Raw genomic sequence first — 23,467 nt, 5'->3', positions numbered from 1 at the left:
TGTAGACACTGCTAGGTTGATGGAAGAATTCTGTCAACTTAGCTTCCACCTCTTGAGAGGGTAGATTTAAGACAGAAAAACCCCTTCTGTGGTTATAGCAAGCATCTACACTACAGCAACGTAGCCGCAGCTCTGTCACTGTAGTGCTTGTAGCGTAGACATACGTTTATATATACACCTCCTTATACAGCCCCCTAAAGTAATTTTTGTCCCTGTTAGTGTTTACATCCCTCAGATATTTGTAGATTTCATGCTGTTTTTTAGCCAAGCCAGCGATTTTTATTTAAGTCTAATGTTTTCTCAAAAGCAATCCCTTTTTTTTAAATGTATTTATTTTTCAGGGTTGCTCTTCTTTGAACTTCTTCCAATTCATCCGTGTCTTTCTGGTAATGAGATGCCTACAACTGTATGCAATATTCAGTGGGGGGCAGTCATACCTGAGAAGAAATATTATCCCCTTGTTCTGTGATGCAGTCTCTGTGTACACAGCCCAACGCTGCACAGGGCTGTTTGGGTCCATCATGTACTGCACATTCTGCTCACCTAACTCCTACAAGTAGTCTCATCAAAAAGTGGGACTGTTAACAGGAAGAGAGTTTGGCCCTAGATGAGCATGATGGTATGTCATTTGTGCACATGAGCACAAAGTAAAACTAAGCATTCAACAAAGTAAAGTGACTCAGTTTTGAATATGACAGAATATAAAACACAACAGGCCCAATTTTGCCCACACTTACACCCATACCACTGTCTTGATTTCAAAATTCTGAACCAAGAGGACTTACAAAAATTTCATTTCACAGTGTCCCACTAATGGAGAAATGAGACATTTTAAAAAATTGAAATCCTTGGTTAGCTATATTATAAAAATAGATGATTCCTGTAACATGAGATGCTTTTGTGCATCCTTGGAACCTGGCTAGTGAGGCAGTGCAAGGCACCCTCTTATCCCCCTGTGCGGGCAGAAGGGAAAGAGTATCGCAGAGTGGTTATGTCCCCTCCCTGGGCAGGGCAAGAAGAGATGGAGCCAGCACAGTTGCACTGGGTAACATACAGAGTTTACTTCCTCCTCCTCCTCCTCTCCCTCCCCCAGAGCAGTAGAGGAACTGAGAAGGAGACTGTGATACTCCCGAGTCACAGTCTTCTGCCCAGGTTGCTCCTGGAGCAGTGGAACAATGCCTGTTACTTTGCGCTCACAACAAAGTCACACCTTAGCCCTTGGAGAACAGCAAATCCTGCAATTATGGTGCTTTATCAACATAGTAAAAGCTTCCCTTCCTTAGAGTGACAGGTGTAAGAGAGAGAAGATAGGGTTGTTTCTGAAAGCTTTCATCTAATATTTATTCTGTCTTGGATTTTTTTTAACTAACTCATTTTCTGTAAGTGATGCGGAAGTCAAGAGGCTAAAAACTCCAAGCCTTTATTCCCCTCCTGGCTTGAGTCTTTCAGATATACATAATGCAACCATGTATGTTGCTGATGCAGGCTGGAAGGTCAGCAGCACTACAAGGGCTAAACCCCTGGCTGTGTTGCCAATATTTCCTCCGCACAACTCCCTGTCACAATGCTTTCCAAAGTGCCAAGAGGGTAGAAGGGCCCCAGGCTGCGTTTTGTTTTTGTTGGACTTGGGGCAGAATTTTGAAAAACACACTTGGAGAAACATGCAAGTACTCCTAAACCCACACTCAAACAAACCAACCAAAAAACCCAACACATACAATAGGGTAATTCCCCATCATCACTGGGCCCTTTCAGTTTTACACATGGGTATAGGTAGGCTTGGCAGAATTCGATTTAAAAAAAAAAAATTATGACTGATAAAAATAGAAAAAAGCTTAGAAATAAACATTATCTATTAAATTTTCAGTTGTGGGAAATTATGGTGGGGGTCAGACAATTATTTGACAGTAGACATTGAGATTCAAAAAGTTAAAGGTTTATAGCCATTAAAACACAAGTTGTCAACATATGTCAAAATACATAAAGTAAATATCCTTAAATTAAACTCTAAGTTCTCAAGCAGCATTTCTTATTTTGCCTATCTGTAAATTTCAATTATAGATGGAAATTTTTTCATTGGTGGGTGGGTGGGTGGGTGGGTGGATGTTGAAATTGACATTCACCAATAAAAATCTAATCCTTCCAAGCCTAGGTATAGAACAAACTGCACTGATATCACTGGTTGATGATCTCCTCCTAGCAATGGATAATTTTAAGGTGTCCGTGTTGATTTTTATAAATTCTGACTGAGTTTTTGACACCATTGCCAACAGAGGTACTGTTAACATGCCAAACCAGCTTGGATTTCCTTCTTTGACAGGGTAACTGATTTGGTAGATGGGGAAATGCAGTGGACATAATATACCTGGACTTCAGCAAGGCTTTTGACACAGTCCCACATGACATTTTGGTAAGTAACCTGGAGAAATGTGGGCTTGGCAGAACTACCATTAAGGGGATACCTAAATGGTTAAACAACTGCAGACAATAGTTATGTTAATGGAATTATGTCAGATTAGAGGGAAGTCTCAAGTGGGGTTCCACAGGGATCTGTTCTGGGTCCGGTGTTGTTTAAACATCTTTATTAATGACCTGGATGTAGGTATAGAGAGCATCCTGATCAAGTTTGCAGATGACACAAAGCTAGGAAGGGTTGCTAACACTTTGGAGGATAGAGCTAAAATTCAAAAGGGATCTTGATAAATTGGAGAACTTGGCTACAGACAACAAAATGAAATTCAACAAAGACAAATGTAAGGTTTTGCACTCAGGGAAGAAAAACCAAATGCACAAATATAGAATGGAGGATAACTGGCTTGACAGCACCGCTGCTGAGACGATCTGGGAGTTGTGGTGGATCACTATCTCAGCATGAGTCACTGTCAGCAATGTGATGCTGTTGCAAAAAAAAAAAAAAAAGCAAATGCAATTTTAGGTTGCGTTAACAGAGGCATAGCATGCAAGTCATGGGAGGTGATAGTGCCACTCTACTCGATGTTGATTAGGCCTCACCTGGAGTACGGTGTCCAATTTTGGTCACCAATGTATAGAAAGGTGTGACGCTCTGTGCCTTGGCAGAACACCCAGCACCCACATATTCATCCTCGTAAAATGACTGTGTGGTATCCAATGCAAAGTGTGTCATGTCGGGTGTCTTCAGAAGGCTCATGATGTACTGAGCATTGTTGTTATAGGTCCGGATAACACCAGAGGATGTAAAGAAACTGGAAAGGATTCAGAGGCAAGCAACAAAGATTAAAGGGATGGAATGCAAGCCATATGAACAAAGGCTGAAGGAACTGGGTATGTTTGGTTTGGAAAAGAAGAAATTGAGGGGGGACATGGATAGCATCTTCATACACTTGAAAGGTTGCCATAAAAAAGATGAAGAAAAGTTGCTCTCTCTTGCCACAGAGGGCAGGACAAGAGGCAATGCATTCAAACTACAGCATAGCAGATTTAGATTAAATCTCAGGAAAAACTTCCTAACGGTAAGAACAGCAGGACCATGGAACAGATGCCTCAGGAGGTCGTGGAAGCGCCTTCACTGGAGGTTTTCAAAAGGAAGCTGGATCACCATCTGTCTGGGATGATTTAGACACAACAAATCCTGCATCTTGGCAGGGGGTTAGACTAGATGACCCTTGCAGTCCTGTCTAGCCCTATGATTCTAACATGCCTACAGTCGACAGCATTTAATTGCTTTAGATTAGCTCCACTACTATATGAGAGAATCCAGAAGTTGATAATGGGCAACTGCTCATCTGGGTGAATGTCTTCTCATGTCAGGTGTTGGAAGGTTCTGTTATGTCCCACTTTTGTTTACTGTGTATATAAGGCCTATGGTAGGGCTAGTCCAGATATATGGTGCAAGATGTCTGCAGTATACTGGTGCCACTCTGCTTCATGTCAAACTGATCTTACTAATGCAGTGGAAGAAATGACCCAGTGTCTGCAGGAGATCAGGGTCTAGATGAAGGCTAACTGGCTAAGACTCAATCCAGCTAAGGAGGAGTTAATGTTGGTAGGCAGAGGGAAGCAGCCTGAAGAATTGGCAAGTACTATATATTACTCCTGGGAGAATTCTGCACCAAAAAATTAAAAATTCTGCACACAAAATTTTAAAATTCTGCAAAATTCTGCATATTTTATTTGCCAAAATAATGTGATATAATCGTGCTGGTTTCAATTATTTAGGTAGTTTATTTAAACTACAATACAATGGGTGGAGAATGGGAGTGAGAAGTATTGGAGGAAATCCCCAACCTCCCTTGCCTAATAGTAATGTAGCTAGGTTTGACCCTTTTATTTATTTATATTGACTAGTTATTAGTCAACCAATATATGCGGCCATATGCTCAGTGTTACATCATAGGCAACTGAAGAGCAAGTGAGGGCTGGGGAATCAAACTCACAATTTATATTGGTTACTGACCATCACCAGAAAGGTCAGTAGCAAACAGTTTGTAGAGCACATTTTTTCAGTCCAAAAATTTAGACCAGTTCTAATCACTAAAGCACCATAAGCATTTATAAGGCCATACTGTCTTTCACAGCAGTCTGGCAATGTAAAGGAGCTTTAAAACTTTTACACCTGTTTTATACTCCTAGGGGAATTCACTAAGAACAATGGGAACAATTGACTTAGCAGGCAGGCTGTTACATTCTGCTCTGCCTGAGGGGACAGAGCCTGCCCTACGCCTACCTCCTCAAACACCCTGAAGCCCTGCCCCTCCATGCCAAGCATGCTGCAATAGCTCTCTCTTTCACACGTATGACTACCCAGACCCCCCTCCCCCCACGGTGATTTATGTCTCTAGTCTACCAGCTGCTCTGGGTGCCTAAACCAACCTGCCTGTGCTGACAGGGAGGGGCGTGTGACCACTCTTGCAGCTTCCCTTTGCTTCCCTGTCAGAAGTAATTTTCTGCGGGAAATCAAAGAAATCTGCTGGGGACATGAATTCTGCACACATGCAGTGGCGCAGAATTCCCCCAAGAGTAGTATATGCACCTCTGACAGAAGGAGGGAGGTCACCATTTGTGATTCAGGTTTGAAGTTTAGGGCCTTGATTAGGCCTGAGGCTGCTATTAGAGCCTAAGTAGCTGTAGCCAAGAAGCTGTTTTATCACCTATTAATGAGGCAATTGTGTTTATTTCAGATGCTGTTTTCACCTCAAACAAATACCTGGGGATGCATCTTTAAGCCACTCAAAAACTGGAGCTGGTGGAAAATATGGCAGCATGCTTATTGAATGGCGCTTCACACCAAGAGTACACAATGTCAGATATTCAAGAGCTACACTTTTGAGTTTCTGAGTGGAATAAAAGGTGATGGTTTAAACTTTTAAATCCCAGAGTGATTTAAAGACCAGGTTACGTGAGAGATGGTCTCTCTCTCCATGCCACACAGCCACGGTTTAGATCCTCAGAAATAGTCAAGCTACCTTCCTTTCTTATAAACAGGAGGGAAGCAGCTAGTAGGACATTCTCTCAGAAATCCTCTCAATTCTGGAATACACTTCCTGTCTTGGTCTGTCAAAATCCCAAATGGCTGGGAGAAAGGAAAAAAAAACAAAACAAAAAAACAAACAAACAGGATTTGCAACATGTCATGAAGGTTACCAAATCCTAGCAGATGTTTGCAAGGCCCATCTATTGTCTCAGACACCCAGGGTGGAGGTTTTTTAATCAGGAGAAAAGAGGGGCAAGGTGTTTATAGGAGGGTGAGCAGTTTATTACTTGCTATTACATGTCTGAATATAAGATTGTAAATTTAATTATACTAAAGGTGCCCAGAGCCTGGGATGGGTGCTTATCTGAGCCAGGATACTGAGAGGGAGACATCTTGTTGCATAATAAATAAAAATTATAATAAAATAATAATTCAATCAATCTTACAGCAGTGGAGCTGGAGCAGAGGCAGAACAGCAAGAAAGGGCTTGGCAGTTAAAACCCCAGTAGGCTTACAACCCCTGACAGCAACACCTCAAAAGAAGAGCTCGCTATCTTCCCTTTGCTACGCTGTGGCATGGCTTTGGTGCAAAGCATGAAGAAGCACTCTGTAAAAGGCTTTGAGAGGAGATGGGAGAACCTTTACAGAGGCAGAAGATTCTGTTTGCCAATAAATTACTATTGAACAACAGAAGAGCTGACAACAGATACAGTGATCACAAGCCATTATATATAAATTGAAATGAGAGGTGTATGTTAGAGACAATATCTTTTAGCCTAGCAGTTCCAACCTTCCCATAATCACTTTTTTGTTTTGTAAATGTTTAAGAATGAATAAAAGTATTTAAGATAATAGAAACGAACACTTAAAACGTTTTAATTCATGTTTTGAAAAGACTGATATTATACCTTTAGTTAAATGAATATTGAAAACAAAAAAACATGGCAAACTGCTCAGTATAAAAAACCGGATTGCTATTTTACTCATAAATTAATAATGTTTAATAGGCTGGCAACCTTCATAATTTTTATAGTGGTAGATTAGCAGTTTACACAACTTGGCCACCTACTGTCTGTCACTTAAGAGCACAGTCTTCAGGCTCTGCCCATTAGACCTTTTTTACATATGTCTAACTCCTAATCTGGATTGATTTTTATGAAACACGAAAGGAAACACACACAGTTCCTACCCCTACTGCCTCAGGGTTGAATGTAGTTATAATTTGAAAGATGTAAGTGAAGCTATTCTGAAATGATAAGTAATTGGGTGATAGGCATACTAGTTTTGTAGCGCAAGTGACAGATGCTTGCTATTCTTATTTGTTTCAGGAAAACTAAGTAAGAGAGACAGAATTCTAGTTTGTATGATTCCTGATTTTACCATAACTCCAAAGTATAACAACAACAAGCAATCACAGTAAAGTCTGAACACTCTATACCAAAACTCTGCCACCTAATGGCCAAATTGTAGATTCATAAATATATAACTTGCATTTTCAAAGAACCTAGAGATGTAAAGGGCCTATGGTTCTCATCTCCCTGCTGTGGCAGGATAATTTCCTATTGGTCACTTGACAGTCTTTTGCCCATGGATCTTACGGGCAAAGATTTTTCTGATACTCAGCCTAAATGTTCTTAATTTTATTATTCTTAGTAATACTCCACTGTGCAACTCTAAATAATTCTTCCCCTTGCTTGCTGAATTCTCACTTTTTCAATATTTGTAGGATTTAACCATGTTTCTCATGTAGTCCCCTCTTAGCAAACTCTTTAACTTCAATTGCTAACGCCTTATCTCCCATTTTTCTTACTCTTCTCTGAATTATCTCCAGTTTGCCAATATCTTTCCGATAATGAGATGCCCAGAGTTGAACACAAATTTCCAGGTGCAGCAGGGGTGAAATTAATGTTAATCTCAAGTACAGAGGCCCAGCTCCAGACCCCGGCCAGGGGCGGGGCCTCGGGCAGAAGAGGCGGGGCAGGGTTCAGCCTCCCTCAGCCAGCCCATCCGCACTGCATGGCCCGCACCGCACAGGCCAGTACCGGCTTCTTATTGGTATGCCGTACCAGCCCACTTTCACCCCTGAGGTGCGGTCACATCAGACCTACATAGAGGACTATTACCTCCTTGCTCTGTTATATGATGGCTTAGTGTATGCCGTTTAAAACTTTCTGTTGCAATAAAAAAATTGCAAATTCATCCAATGTGCTGTAAATACATATGACATAACACCATCACTCCACCTTTTCTTCCCTTTCTATTTCTACTATGTAGATTTGTACAAATCTATACTGACTTTTTCATTAGAAATCCCACCAGATTTCTGTTTATGCCCACTCAATCATAATCACTATCTTTTAGTAGCATTTCTAGTTCTTTTTGTTTGTTTCCCACATGCTTTGATTTGGTGTACAAATACTTTAGAATATTCATACACTTCTTTAATCTTTGTTTCAGAAGAGCTGCATCTTCTAATATCTGCCAGATTATTTGAATTAGTCAAGCCTTCCCTTTATCCCCTAGTTTAAAGTTCACCTAACAAACCCTCCCAGTTACTATTTTCAGGAGGCTAGTACCCCTTCTGTGTAAGTAGCAATCATCAAATCAAAAAAAAATTCTCATCCCAGAAGTCATTTCAATGTTCTATGTACCCAAAATTCTCTTCTCTATATCCTCAGTTATGATTTTTGTTATAAAGTTTGCCACTGGGTGGCACATTCGCTGGGGTGCAAGATTTATCCAAATACTAAATAAATCCTACCTATGACCATCATTCCACTGTACCACAACCATGTGATTCCATTATCTCCCCTTAAGTATACAATTGAGTTTAGGTGAGGCAGAGATAGTGGGTAGGTGTCTACAGTCAGATTTTTAGTTACTCAACTGCTCTTACAAAGTACATCTGGATTTTTCTGTTGTAATTTTCCTACTCGCAATATTGGGGAGAACAAAACATTTTAACTGTATAAATAGTCTCTTGTAATGAAAAATTAATTATTCAAAAGTTTAATCTCTGCAGCTATCTAGAAAGTTTTCTAGATTTACTATAATCAAATGACTTGACACAGAAGATATTACAGTTAATTAATACCCAATGTAGGAGTGAAACAAATTGGAGCCCTTTTTGGCATTACTACCTATTATGGTAGCATCCAAAGGCCCCAATCAGGGTCAGAGCCCTGTAGTATTAGGCACGGTACAAATACATACATAGATATGATCCTTCACCTAAAGAGCTCACTTGTACCTACTCTTCACACTTGCTGAACTAGATCATCATGCTCTGGCTGTACTGTGCATAAATCCACACTCAACTACCCTTGGATATCATAGTAATAATAATAATAATCTTGAAATGTTTATGGTGCTCTATGTGTTCAAAGCATTGTATGAACAATAATCTTCACAACCCCCCACGAGGTAGGTGAATATCTCAACATAACATATGGAGAAACGAAGGCAGCAAGGTGAAGTAATTTGACCAAGGAGAGAGGAGGCAGGAGTTCTGATTTAAATCTCTCACTCATTCCTGTAACCCATGCTGCTTCTCCACGTTTGTTATTACTGACCCACCTTTACTACCACATAGTAGTACTGACCCACCTTTACTACCACAATACCACATAATAGTACTGCTTTCTGTACTCTTTTCTATCCATGGATCAAGTTATCCCCATATTCATGGATATATCTGAAGAGATATTTGTGTATCTGTGACATGTCTCATTTAAGGTCAGAAGTAATGCTCATTTAATTTTTTACCTACATGGACACATTTATGAAATTCTTTCCCTCTGCAGTGTTATTTGAGCATTAGATTTTTTATTCAAATGGGTATCTGAAAAACGAGTATAATCTGAATTACTTTATTCTCTAAAATCTCCTGTGACTAATTATTTTTGCTTAGAGTGAGTCCCAGTTTCAAAAATCATATTCAACTGGGTATTATTAAATTTGATATGGTACTAAGAGCAATCAGAAAACTCTTTATTTCTTAAAATAATGTTAGTGCTCATGAGAAAGTGAGAAGAAGATACACACTGCAAGGGAACCAGAGTGTGGACAGGTGCTGAGCAAGCCTGTCACACCACTTTGTCAATGCACCAAAAGCCTGATAAGCAAAGCCCTTTTATTTCAGTGCTCTTCTGAACAGAGATTATGCGATTAGCCAAATTATGTAGTGGTTTTATAACAAGGGAAAACAATGGGTGTTGTACTAACCAACTCAATCTCACTTGTGCTAAGCCCAACTGAAACCCAAGCCTTTGGCAGAAAAACAATGAGCTGCCTGCCTCAAGAATATAATTTACAAGACTGAAACAGGGAGTGAGACTTTATCTGTAATTTAATGAGGAATTGTGCATCACAGCAATTGCAACTAAAGGATCATTACTACTTTTCTGAACTTCAGTAATCTAAACATTTAGGATACTTAGAAAATTATTCCAAATTCACACTAGAGAATTTTAACATACTCTTTTTCAAGATGCCACTATAAGTAATGGTACCAGTTATAAATCTAGAAATGGAAATCTAGCTTTCAAAAGCTGCCTATTAAGACTCCCCTGAGATTTAAGTGGAAAGGAAAAACAATTTATTACAATTGGGCTCTTTCAGTATGAGCAACTGTCCTTTCATTCCAGGAATGGATGGTTAACTTTAAATTATATATTCAATTTTTGAAATATGCAATCTTCAGGGAACCATGGTAGTAAGCAATATGAGCTATACTGACAGGTTTCAGAGTAACAGCTGTGTTAGTCTGTATTCACAAAAAGAAAAAGGAGTACTTGTGGCACCTTAGAGACTAACCAATTTATTTGAGCATAAGCTTTTGTGAGCTACAGCTCACTTCATCGGATGCATACTGTGGAAAGTACAGAAGATCTTTTTATACACACAAACCATGAAAAAAAATGGGTGTTTACCACTACAAAAGGTTTTCTCTTCCCCCCACCCCACTCTCCTGCTGGTAATAGCTTATCTAAAGTGATCACTCTCCTTACAATGTGTATGATAATAAAGGTGGGCCATTTCCAGGTTATCATACACATTGTAAGGAGAGTGATCACTTTAGATAAGCTATTACCAGCAGGAGAGTGGGGTGGGGGGGGGAAGAGAAAACCTTTTGTAGTGGTAAACACCCATTTTTTTTCATGGTTTGTGTGTATAAAAAGATCTTCTGTACTTTCCACAGTATGCATCCGATGAAGTGAGCTGTAGCTCACGAAAGCTTATGCTCAAATAAATTGGTTAGTCTCTAAGGTGCCACAAGTACTCCTTTTCTTTTTATGAGCTATACTGCTTCTCTGTTCTTGTTCCCAGATTTTATAATGGATTGTTTGATTTCAGGTTTCAAATAACTATACATGTCTTTTGCAACCAAAATAGCTTGCATTTTTTGCATTTTCCTGACTTTCACGTGTATGGACACGATATTGGAGTTACATATGTACCGCTAACTGTAGAGTTTTTAGTAAGAATTTGTAAAAAATTATGATAACTTTATAACAACTTTGGCTTGAGAAACCACTAGTTACTCATATATCTATACTGAGCATTTGTGTGTGAAGATTTGTTAATGGCAAGGTACAATTCAAACAGATGACTATACTCTAAAAACACAAAACTTCTGAACAATTTGGGCAGGCCAAGCGCTGAAGCAAGCCTCATGTCCGTAGGGACATAAACACTATGTTGTTCTGCATATTTGCTGTTATGTTTATAGCAATTATTTCAATATAGTTTCTATTTACCAAGCCTGGATATTGAAGACAAATTATTGAAATTTTCCCTTTTTTAAAATGTATTTTCATATTTCCCACAGTCTATTGGTTATTTAAAGCTAGACACAATGAGAGTTCCTAAACTAGAGTATGATAGAATAGTGAGTTGAGAAAAATATGGGAAATTATTGGATGTGCATGATGGGAGAAAACTCAGGAAATAAAAAAGAAAGCAAAGTTTGATTATATCATATCTGTTCAGCAACGGCCTTTAAGAGCAGGAGCTAGAGAGAAGAAATAAGGAGTTGTAGTCTCCAAAGCTCCACGTTTAATTTGTCATTTAAACTGTCATGATTACACTTCAGAAGCAACCCATTGATGTGGATAGCTCTGTTCACACTTCTCAGAGCTATTGTTTCAGGCTGTTTGCATATACAAGCAGTCATCTGTTTTGAAGGTTATCCTTCTATTCAGAAAGGCTTGTGGCTTTTTATTTTTTTAAAAATTGAAAGCTTAGATTATGGAGCACAAGATGGCAGTCACCAGGAAAAAGTACTCGGTTGCTGCAAATTGGCTCAGTTGGACCCCTGCTTATAAACGCTTCAGCTAAGAAGAGTCAGAAGATGGCTACTTGGGCCTCTCATGCCCATATAACAAAGTAGAAAATTCTCCAAAGTTTATATAAGAAAATGGGTCTGTCAGACTGGTGAGCATTTTGTAAAAAGGATTAAAACTCATTTTACTTGAGTTCTCTTCTGTCAACTCCTACCACTTTGTTTCCCTGCAGGTCAGCAGGGCTCCTGTTCCCTAAATGTATAATTTGTGTGTTCACATTGTTTGTTGCATGCATACTGTGAAAATCCCAGACCAGCGCTAGTCCCCTCCCCATCCCCCCCCAGTTCAGTTTTGAAAGAAGTAAATAAAAATATACCGCAGTTATTTTGGGAAGAAAAACCTTACTGACATATAAGGCAGAAAGTAGGGGATGGTTTGGAAAAGATAAGAGCGTAAAGGGGAAAAAATGAGGGTGAGAATGAATGAGAGATGATGGCTGGGGAAGAGGAACCGAAAAAGAACTAACTTTGTTTTTCAGCAGGTTCACGGTCCAATTTTTTCTAATTTAAAAATCTGAATGTTTCATTAATAAAATCAGTACAATTTAAGGATGCTTCCTGTTAACTAAATAGCAGCAATATCCTGGATTAATAAACTCTAGGGCATTCAGAAGCATTTAATCTCAGGGACTATTTGTTATAAACATCTCATCCTTCATCCTCAGAGTTTATTCATACTAGGACACAGTAATTAGCTTCTGAACAGGAAATACCATCAAGTTAATTATATTAAGTATATGGGATGGAGGCTGTGCCAAATGGCTCTAAACTTCAGTTACACAGGAAAGTAAACAGAGACTTTGCCTTCATGGCGAAAAAAAAAAAAAGGGAGCTTTATAGCGAGATGACGGTCTTGGTGTAAAGTACTAGTAGATACAAACTCTCTCAATATAGCTAGTTGAGGTCAACCTTACAGCCCCATCTCTTGTTTATCTCAACTAGCTACACTGAAATAAAAGCTACCTATGTCTCATCTCCACTAGGATCTTACAGTGAGATAGTTATCTTGATGTAAAAACACACCTCTTTTGGGGATGAAGACAAAGCCAGAAGGAACAAAATTACCTATGCCCTCTATAAGAGTTAGACGGGTTCCTTCAGACTCACCCATTCTTTCAATCTGAGCCTATCAGAATTACCCCTGAAACTGACCTACCTGTAAGAAGGAAAGCCCTCTATCTATGGAGACCAAATTCAGACATAGCCCTTCTTGCCGTTGATGTAAAGGTGTCAGTTATAAAATAATAAATTCTCTACATTGTGTCAAAGTGCATGTTTTGTTTTGTATCAGGACTGCTTCCCATGTGAAGTTATGGAATATAGTAATAAGTAATTTCTTTCCTTCTTTAATAATTAATTTCCCCAACTACATCCATCTCTGTCAATTTTCAGAGGGTTCTTTCATTGTCCTTGTTCGCTTGGGCAAACAAATGCATACTCCAGAATTAATTCATCTTTTCTGTTGCTTGAGGGCTAAGTAACATCTTTCCTAAATGAACCGTTCACTTTGTGAACTCCTATGCAAAGCATTGTCTGTGTAGTGTAGGTATGTTTTTTGGCTTAAGACTTACAGATCCACAATTCTGATTTAACAAATTACAAAATTAAGAATCACATACATACAGAGATGAACTGAACATACTGGTTATACCTGTCGCAACGCTATAGGAAGGATATTGCTGTTTAGGAGAGGCTGAAGAAGAGGGCTATGAAAATGATGCAAAGTATTTAAATTATGAAGAATATCTAAGGGAGTTAACTTGTTCTCACTGGCCTGCAGCCATATCACCTTGGGCTATAAACTAATCTAATAAGCACTGTTTGACCCGCTCAGCACTTAGCCAGAAAACCTTGAAGGAAAACCCAACTGGTGAAGGAAGTGTCAACTTCAGTTCTGTGTCATCACTGAATCAATACTCAGGCATGGTGCTAGATGGCATTGTGCTGCTGAAGGTACCATCATTCAGACAGTATGTAAAACTAAGATCCGCCATACTTGCGGTCATTAAAAGAGCTCATGACATTAATTCACAAAATAGGGTTTTAATCCTGGTATCCTGGCCAAATACCAGTTTGAGTAATTTCAGTCCTTTTACACTAAAAAAATTCCTCCAGTTTTAAATGGATAAGTCATGCTTCACTTCCTCTCTACTGCTTTGTAGGGAATCTGAGGTAATATGGTTAACGTGTTCTGTATCTTCCCTTGACATATATCTGCCTGTAAAATTCTTTGGGATACATCATGATGAAATATAATTTGTCTCTGAAAGAGGAGCCCTTGAATTTGATCACTAGCTTTCACGCTTTTTAAAACTTCTATTTAATTACCTCAATATTAAAAAAATAAAAAATGCACATGCAAAGTGAAGGGCTACTCTTTTGATCACTAGTCTATAATTTTGAAAACAAGGAGTAAAATTATACAGGCAGATCTACATCATACTAAGTAAAATAAACAATGTGGACTAAGGGTTAGTAAAGTAAAATTGAAGAGAAAACTAGACTGATTTCTGAAAGAAGGGATTAAGGAATATGGTGAAAAAAAGGAAGGTGAAATTATGAGCAATCCAAAAGGGACAGATATATTAGGCTAGTTGTGGATTTTCTTCCCAAATTTAAGTACGTTCATAAATGAACGTGTCATGTAAATGTCTCTGAAAGTTTTAAAATAGGAATGGAGTGACCAAAAGGGTGTTTCTCTTCAGGAGTTTGAGACAGGAAGCTATATACATTTTCACTGAACTTTTAATAGTTTACCATCTCACCGGATTGTCTAGCTCAGGGGTAGGCAACCTATGGCACGTGTGCTAAAGGCGGCACACGAGCTGATTTTCAATGGCACTCACACTGCCTGGGTCCTGGCCACCAGTCTGGGGGGCTCTGCATTTTAATTTAATTTTAATTGAAGCTTCTTAAACATTCTAAAAAACCTTATTTACTTTACATACAACAATAGTTTAGTTATATATTATAGACTTATAGAAAGAGACCTTCTAAAAAGGTTAAAATGTATTACTGGCATGCGAAACCTTAAATTAGAGTGAATAAATGAAGACTTGGCACATCACTTCTGAAAGGTTGCTGACCCCTGGTCTAGCTCAATTTGGATCAGGGACTGAGACTTCTATCTATTTAGGGTGACAAGATGTCCCGATTTTACAGGGACAGTCCCAATATTTGGGGTTTTGTCTTATATAGGTGCCAATTGCCCCCACCCCATCCCGATTTTTCACCCTTGCTATCTGATCACCCTACATCTATTGCACAGTGATGAGCATGTTGTTAGCATTTAAATAAGATGAGTAATAAAGTAAACATCTCAAAACACCAAAGTATGATCACTAAACATTTAATCATGTTTAATTTTTTAAGGTCACATACCAACCTTTAGCCTGATACAGTTTCAAACAGATGAATTATGAAGCATGAGTTTTATCCTTGAAATGTCAATAGAATAAAAACTCTAGGGGTAATGGTGGAGCCAGTCTCAAGACTGACCACCCTTACAGTCTTCTGAAATGTCTTACTTAGAATGGCTTGTTATGGAGTCACCTGCCAGCCACTCTGTAGTTATCCACTGCATGCCTTATTCCATTCTAACTCTGCTTTAACCCACTTTTAACCTTCTGAAAAGATTTTTGAGGGCAATGGTCTAGAACCAGATCATCATTGATATTGCCTTGTTATTCGTAATCCCTCTGAGACAATTACATGCAACAGCATAGTTGGAGCAACTCAGAGGTAGCCACTCAGGATCCAGAGGCAAGACCTTTTCAGAGTTGGGTCCTAGATTTTCGAACAGTACGAGGTCAGAATGCACTTTACTCTGACCACCTTCCAAAGCACAATCACAACAACAGGAACCATGATTACTTTAAAAAATAAAAAGTACAACTGATCAATCTCCAGAGAGATGACAGTAAAGGACATTATTGGTTAAGTCTTTACTAACCAGAACCAAAGTACTAAAGTGATTGGCATTCTATCAATAGAATAGATAAGGCAGAAAATCTATTTTCATTGACCAAACTGAGAAAATTGCAGAAAATGAATGATAAAAATTGTGAAATGTAAATCAGAATTTAAAAATTTTCAGTATTAATCAGAGAAGATGATGTAACAGTCCCTTCTGGACTTAAATCTATGACTCAAAGCGGTTATGAGTAACATAGTATAGATTTTGACATATCTCCCTTTAAGGCTGCAAATTTCTCCACACAGAACTACCATTGGAGAGGTCAGCTACAAAACAGACTCTGAAATCTGTGTTGAGAGAGATATTTGATTATATGCAACACAGAATTGTATTTTTTCCAGTGTCCAACTATCCTTTTTTGGAATAGCACTCACTACACAGGAGGCACAAAACCAGAAGCAGAGCAAACAAAATAGTCTAAGGATTAAACGTATATAGGTTGTCTTTCAGGAATTAAAGCTTCCTTTAATAAATTTTGGTGTTCTAGATTAATAAAATGCATATCTGAAATTTAAAACACTGTTCTGCAGAACATACACAAGGAAGAGACTCCACTGAAACCCTTTATTGGAAAAAAGTTCAATTAGAAGATAACACTCCAATCTCAAATGTCACCCTGAGCTATTACAAATCTCTTTCAGAAGGAAAAAGTAACAAAATCCACTTATATTAGTTGATGAGAAAATATGGTACAATAAAGACACAGGCGCTGATTTATATCTTGGCTTTGCTTATTAGCTAGTCTAATGTCCTAGCTCCCGTTTATAGAAACTTAGAAAAAGATTAATGACCATAGATGGGATCATATGCTTCCAAGAATGAAAGCATGTGTATTACAGCCCTTATTTATGTGAATAAACCTTCCCTCCTCCTCCATTAAAGATGAGCTGCCAAAGCTAATGAAAACTGAGTTAATTTTTGATTTATGTAATAAAGGCCCCCATGAAACAGGCGACAGTGCTTTTAACACAGATATCTGGAATTAGCAACTTTCATTTCACATCAAACCTGCTCTTTCAAAATGTCCTAAATGTAGCCCTCCACAGAAAACTTATTTTTTCCATTATATTATCCCAAGTCCTTTACATTTTCATAAGTATCATATTTATTTGAAAATAAAACAATGAAAAGCAAAATCCTCTGTCTGTTAAAATGAAGTATGAGTGTTTTCTTAAAATAAAAAGCATAAAAGCAACATAGCCACATGAGTATTACGTTAATACACAGATCAGTAAATGGTTTCTTACAGCGTTGCAGTACTAAAGATGATGAAAGAGAAATGAGATGAAAATTAATTCTTTATGTTTAACTCCTCTGTTTTTTAACCTAATTCTATTTGTTCAGTCATTCTTTTTACAGTTATACTAAGTAAACAATCAAGAGTTGGCTTTAAAAGTAGATTTTCTACAGAAGTCTTTCCTGAATGTCTGGCAACTACCTTTGTTACAAAAGACTTTGCCAGTTCCCAGTAAGAGAACATGAATGTTTAATTAAAGCAGGGCTCCAGTCCACCTTACTTCTCAGATCTCAGACAGACACAAAAGATTGATTATTATATAATGACATGGCTGTGGATTATCTTCTTACATCTATGTACCGTGCAAAGTCCCATCCTGAATGCCTGCTTTCTAAAACAGACAAAACTATAGCCAACAATAGAGAAAGATGTAAAGTGATTGGCATGAATGTTTTTTTGACATGCATCTTGTCACTTCCAAAGGTGGGAGGATTTTTCCCAATAAACATTACATTCTAATTAGATCTGAGTTAAAGGACTATGGAGAGGCATGAGAGAAATGCTGGACAATTAGCAGCTAGCTGAAAGAAGCAGGTTTTTACGAAGGACTTTGGAGAACAGCAAGGTTGCTTGGCATGTTGGAGAAGGGAAACAGTTCCAGGCATTGGGAAGTGTCTTGAAAGAGTTAAAGAGATGATAGTGAGAGAAGACTGATGTTTCTGAGGGGTAACAGATCAGCAGGGGTATTCTTAAAAAAAAGAAAACAAAACACACACAAAAGAAGAGGCACTCTGTAGTTTGTCCTAACAATAGATCCCAAAGTTTTTAAATTTTTTAAACTAAAGTGTTTTTGCAAACACTGTGGGTCAAGATGGTCTTTTGATGTCTGTGCTTGTGCATTTCTGTCCCTATAAGGTTAACCAGAGGTAAGGATTTAGTATGAACAGTGAGTCCAACAAGTCAGGAAATTAGAATGTAGCAGGCAGGTAAATGGTGATGAATAAAGATGTTAAGAGGAAGTAATGGTTGAAAAGTATTAATATTTATTTTTTAATATTTGCATTTCAGTAGCACTTAGAAACTCCAGTAAGGGATCAGGGCCACATTGTGCTAAGTGCTGTACAAAACTCTTTAAGGGCATGTCTGATGAAGATGCTCTATGCTGATAGGAGAGTGCTCTCCCGCTGGCATAATAAAACTCTGCAAGCGGCAGAAGCTCTGTTGGTGGGAGAAGCTCTTCCGCTGACATAGCGCTGTCCATGCTGGCATTTATGTCAGTATAACTTATGTTGCTCAGGGAGGTGGTTTATTCACACCCCTGAATGACATGAATTCTGCCGATATAAGCTGTAGTGTAGATGTAGCTTAAAAACAAAGACAATCCCTGTTCCAGAAGTGAATAAATCCAATGGAGGGCGGATGGTCAGAGAAAAAAAAAGATAAGATGATAGTAAAAGCAGCAGCAGTCTCAGCACACCAGCTGCCTAACTAGAGCAAAGGCCTTGCCAGCACTGGGAGGCAGCATATGGCAAATGAGAGATTTCTAATGAGAAGTTTCAGCATAGTATGAATGAACACCAAAGCCAAGTTGTAGTAGATGAGCAGGCTGGTTGCTTCAGGGAACCTGTAATAGGAAATGCATTGTCATAATCTTTCACATCAAGTTACAGGATCCAAACTGGTTTAGATCAATAATGGTCAAAAACACATTGCCATCTCTAGTAGCCTATGGCAGTGCTTCTCAAGCTATCTGATGTGGGGGACCGGCAATTTTTTTTTCCAGTGTGCGTGCAGACCGGTAGCCAATGGCCGGTCCGCGGACCACCACTTTGAGTAGCACTGGCCTATGGTACATTGAATGTACCGGTGATCTCATTCCATTACTAGTAGTGACCACTGGCAGTCTTGGAAAATTCATGAGCAGCCCTGGAGCTCAAAATAACTGATCGAGGGTTAAAAAGAATACCACAATAGAATTGAATGCATGTGAAATTCCTTACTTGAACCAATTTGCATGGATTAACAAAATGAATGATGATCTCATCTTCTAAGAAGGGGGAAAGAGAAGTTTGCAGATGCCAAGGAACAAAACAAAAATAAAATCACAGAGAGAGAGCAAAGTTAAATTTTGATCAACAAAAAACTATCAATATCCAGCAAAAACACCGAGGAACCACAAGGATTCCTTGCTGTTTTTGCTGATACAGACTAACTCGGCCACCACTCTGAAACCTATCAATATCCAGGTTATTTTTTAAAATATGTTTCAAAACATATTCAATTCCTTTTGTTGAGAAAGGTAAAAAATACATAGCAGTGCATTTAGACAATTGTGCAGTATTTCACTTGCAAGAAAAAATTGTTTCCTGAATTTCTCCAGACAATCCTCTTATTCCCTCAAGCATAGAATTTGATTTTTCTTATCATAGTTTGCTTGCTACAAATGCTGTAATTAGTAACAAATTATCCAGACATTTTCTAAACCCAGATGGCTTATTTGACTTCATGGACACATGTGGCAGTGAATTCCACAAGCTGTCTACTGTGACAAACTTCCTGCTCTACCTTGATGGGTCTTGCGCTTATTGGCAGATTTGCTCACCTTGGAGTTTCAGCTTGGCCGTTTTTCTGAACCCACAGTCTAGGTTGACTCCTCCTGTGTCTGACCAGGAGTTGGGAGGATTTGGGGGGGGAACCCGGGCCTGCCCTCTACTCTGGGTTCCAGCCCAGGGCCCTGTGGAATGCAGCTATCTAGAGTGCCTTCTGGAACAGCTGTGTGACAGCTACAACTCCCTGGGCTACTTCCCCATGGCCTTCTCCTAACACCTTCTTTATCCTCACCATAGGCCCTTCCTCCTGGTGTCTGATAATGCTCAGTCCTCCAACAGTCCGCGTTCTCACTCTCAGCTCCTAGTGCTTCTTGCTCCCAGCTCCTCACATGCACACCACAAATTGAAGTGAGCTCCTTTTTAAAACCCAGGTGCCCTGATTAGCTTTCCTTAATTGATTCTAGCAGCTTCTTGATTGGCTGCAGGTGTTCTAATCTGCCTGTCTTAATTGTCTCCAGAAGGTTCCTGATTGTTCTGGAACATTTCCTTGCTCCCTTACTCAGCTATCTGCTTTCTATGCTCTCCTAAAGCCGCCTGACCTGGGCTTTTCTTACTTTTGGACCTTGCTTCGTTTCCCCCCTCCCCCAACCGAGCCAGATGCTTTTTCTTTGTTTTGTTTTTTTTTGCTGGTTTTCTTTGCTGCCGTTCGAGTGCTGGTCAGCTGCCAGGTTGCCTGCCAGCCCCCCACACTTGCCCTCGGACGCTGCTATTGCTTCAGCTGAAACCCGCAGAGGAGCGGGAGGACTGCCGACCCGCTCCCCGGAGGAGGGGAGTGGAAGCCCCCAGACCCAACCGTTTTGCTGTTTGTTTGTGGACCTGTAATTAACCGACAAGTTATTTTTTTTCTTCTTATCTACTTGGCATTTTTGGAATGCTCCACAAAGACCGGGAGAGAAGACAGCTGACAGAGAAATCACCCAGGGAAGCTACAAATCATCGTGGAGGGGGCCGTAAGACTGAGTAACTTTCGAACTGTACTTTCATGTGGGGGGAGTTTGACTGTGTCTTAATTGCGTTTGTAGGGGCACAGGGGGTATGGCATGGAGCTGTCCCCCGATCCATCAGTGCCCCCTCCCCCAACACTACTACAACCATCACAACCCCCCTGCTGTCCATCCCTGCTGGCAACTTGCCATCTGTCTCTGGATTCAGCTGCTTACTCTGATTTTCATCATCCGGACCAGACATAACAGCCAACCAAACGAGACTCTTTGGACAAACGCGCATGGGTCCACATTCCCCGCCCCCGTCCCCGGACTGCCCACCCCACAGTTTGCCCCTACTACCTGACTCCAACTCCTGTTTCCTCCCCCTGTCCAGTCCGACCCATTTGCCCCCCCCCCCGCCTGCAGCCCAGCAGGAGAAGTGGTTAATCTGCTTCCCCCTCCCCCCTCCTCCTTCTGGTGTCTCCCCGCCTCTTTCTGCTCACTATGGCGGGGAATGAGAGGGGTGAGACCCCTCTAACAACCTCAGCTACCCCTCCCCCACCTACCCCCCTGCCCAACCCCCAAGCCTCCCCCCCACCACTGCTGCCAAAACACCTGCCACCGCCCCCGCTGGGGCATCGGCAGCAGGAGGCACCGGGGCGACTACTGCCGCTGCTACGCCCACCGCCCCCCCAGATTCTAGGAGAGCCCCCCCAGTTGGCTGGAAAGGCCAGGGTGTGAAGAAGGGAAAGGGCCCTGCTACAACCACCAGGCCCTCCATGGCAGGGGCTGCTCCCACCGCTGTGGCCTCGTCATCGACCATGGCGTCTCTCCCCGCTGTTGCCTCCACCAGCTCTGCGAGCGTCCCTCCCCCGGCCCCCAGGGCGTATGCCCGGGCGGTAGCAGCCCCCCCACCGCCTGCCGCCTCGTCATCTCGCCCGCCCACCACCTCCACTACCATCAATAGCGGCTGCCATGACCAGGAAGCACGGCCTCCGTTGCCTCCTGGTGCCTGCCTCGCCCCAAGTGGAGACATACGTGCAGGCATTGGTGAGGGTGGTAGGACCCACGGCTATTGTGGCAGCCTCCAAAATGTACGGGAAGGTCGTCTTTTTCTTAGCATCGGAGGCTACCGCCCAGGAGGCGGTGGAGAAGGGCTTGGCGGGGGGGTGGGGGGGGGAGATGTTCGTTCCCCTGGAACCGCTAGAGGACCTGGGCGTCCGCCTAGTCCTGACCTCCGTCCCTCCCTTTCTACCCAATGCCGCCCTGTTACCTGCTCTCTCCACCCTGGGGAAACCCGTTTCTGTCATCAGCCCTCTCCCGTTGGGCTGCAAGGGCCCCACCCTCCGTCACGTCCTTTCGATCCACCGGCAAGTGCAGCTTCTACCGCCGCCGCCGGCGCGTGACGGAGAGGCGCTCGAGGGGTCCTTCCTAGTCCCCTACCAGGGAGCCCGCTATTGGGTCTTTTACTCCACGGGAGAGGCCCGGTGCTACCTCTGCCGATCAGCGGGGCACGTCCGAAGAGACTGCCCCTTGGCCTGGCGGGGAGGGGCACCCGAGACCCCTGAGACCCGGCAGGACATTGGCTCCGTCGTTGCCGACGCCCCTGGCCACCCGGTACCTGAAACCACCTCTCCTCCTGCTCGGGCCCAAGAGACACCTCCCCTACAATGCCCAGACGAACGAGGGAGCCCCGCCCTTGCTGTTAACAATCCAGCAGAGCCTATGGAGGAGGATGCAGCAAAGACATTACCGGGCATAGGAGAGGGCCCGCCCCAAGGAGAACCCCTCCCCCCCATGCTGCCTCACCGTTACCCCCCCGAGCCCCTGAACCATCGCCTCTGCCCCCCGACATGACCCCTGCAAACCAGCCCCCAGACGATGCTATGGAGGGCTGGACCCTAGTCCAGGGAAAGCGAGGCAAGTGGAAGGCTCGAGCTCTGCTGTACCCATCCAATGCGGAGGCCCCCCGGAAGACCAGGAAGGGAGGCACTGACACTGAGCCTTCCACTATGCCCACGAGTGAGATCCCTCCGCCGGTGTCATGAGGGGAAGACAAAATAGCACTGGAAGGTGGAACCTCCCCTCCACAGGAGACCCTCCCCTCCGAGACCCCTGAGGAAGCCCCTTCTGCCCGAATATCACCCAAACCCCCCGCGAACCCCGAAGCGACGTTCGTAGCGGGCGCCAGAGGGGAGCCCCCCACTGTGGCAGAAGACGACCTTTCCTCCATGTATGAGGAGATTGAGGCCCTAGGTTTGACCCCGATCACCCAGGGAGAGAATGACCTACTGCCAGCTGGCCTCGATCTGGGCAACCTTACCCCGGTCACCCAGGGAGAGAATGACCTACTGCCAGCTGGCCTCGATCTGGGCAACCTTACCCCAGTCCCCCTTTCCCCATGCTCCCTCCCCATAACCGCCTTCCCGGGCGGGCACCCTACAGAAGGTGGTCCACCTCCTGATGCCATGGCTGCCAAATCCACCACAGAGCCTGCGCCTAGCATCACTGGGAGCCCCCTCCCCACCCCTTTAACCCTTGAATCTGTTCGGGAGGCACCACCTCTCAGCTGCTTGCCTCCCGAAGCCCAGAGCCTCGCCTCTGCCCCCGCCCCCACCCCCACCCCTGTCCCTGCCCAATCCACCTCTTCCTGCAATGCTATTGCCGCCCCTGGGGTTATTTCTTTCCCGTTTTTTGCAGATTCAAGATCCTCAGAGCTCACAGTCTAAAAATTTCATGGGAAGTAGAGGTAACCAAGGAATTTGGAACAATTCAGGCCAGTGATGATAGGTGAGAGTTACAGAGTCAGACAACACTGTTTATACCTCAGCATCTGCTGAACTAGCTTTTAGTGCACAACAAGACTTTCCTTCTTATTTCAAGGTTATTTTTTCTTAATAGTCTTATCAGTGAGTTTATCAGAA

General features: G+C 41.9%; 1 protein-coding gene across 1 annotated transcript in view; it reads right to left on the bottom strand.

The window, feature by feature from the left end:
- CRYBG1 (crystallin beta-gamma domain containing 1) overlaps positions 1-23,467 on the bottom strand; it is a 133,754-nt gene that overhangs the window by 89,987 nt on the left and 20,300 nt on the right. The gene's annotated exons all lie outside the window — the stretch shown is intronic.

The sequence above is a fragment of the Chelonia mydas genome, chromosome 3 (assembly GCF_015237465.2).
Source record: "Chelonia mydas isolate rCheMyd1 chromosome 3, rCheMyd1.pri.v2, whole genome shotgun sequence".
Lineage (NCBI taxonomy): Eukaryota > Metazoa > Chordata > Testudines > Cheloniidae > Chelonia > Chelonia mydas.
Note: the sequence above shows the minus strand (reverse complement) of the source record. Positions and strands in the feature narration are given on the sequence as shown.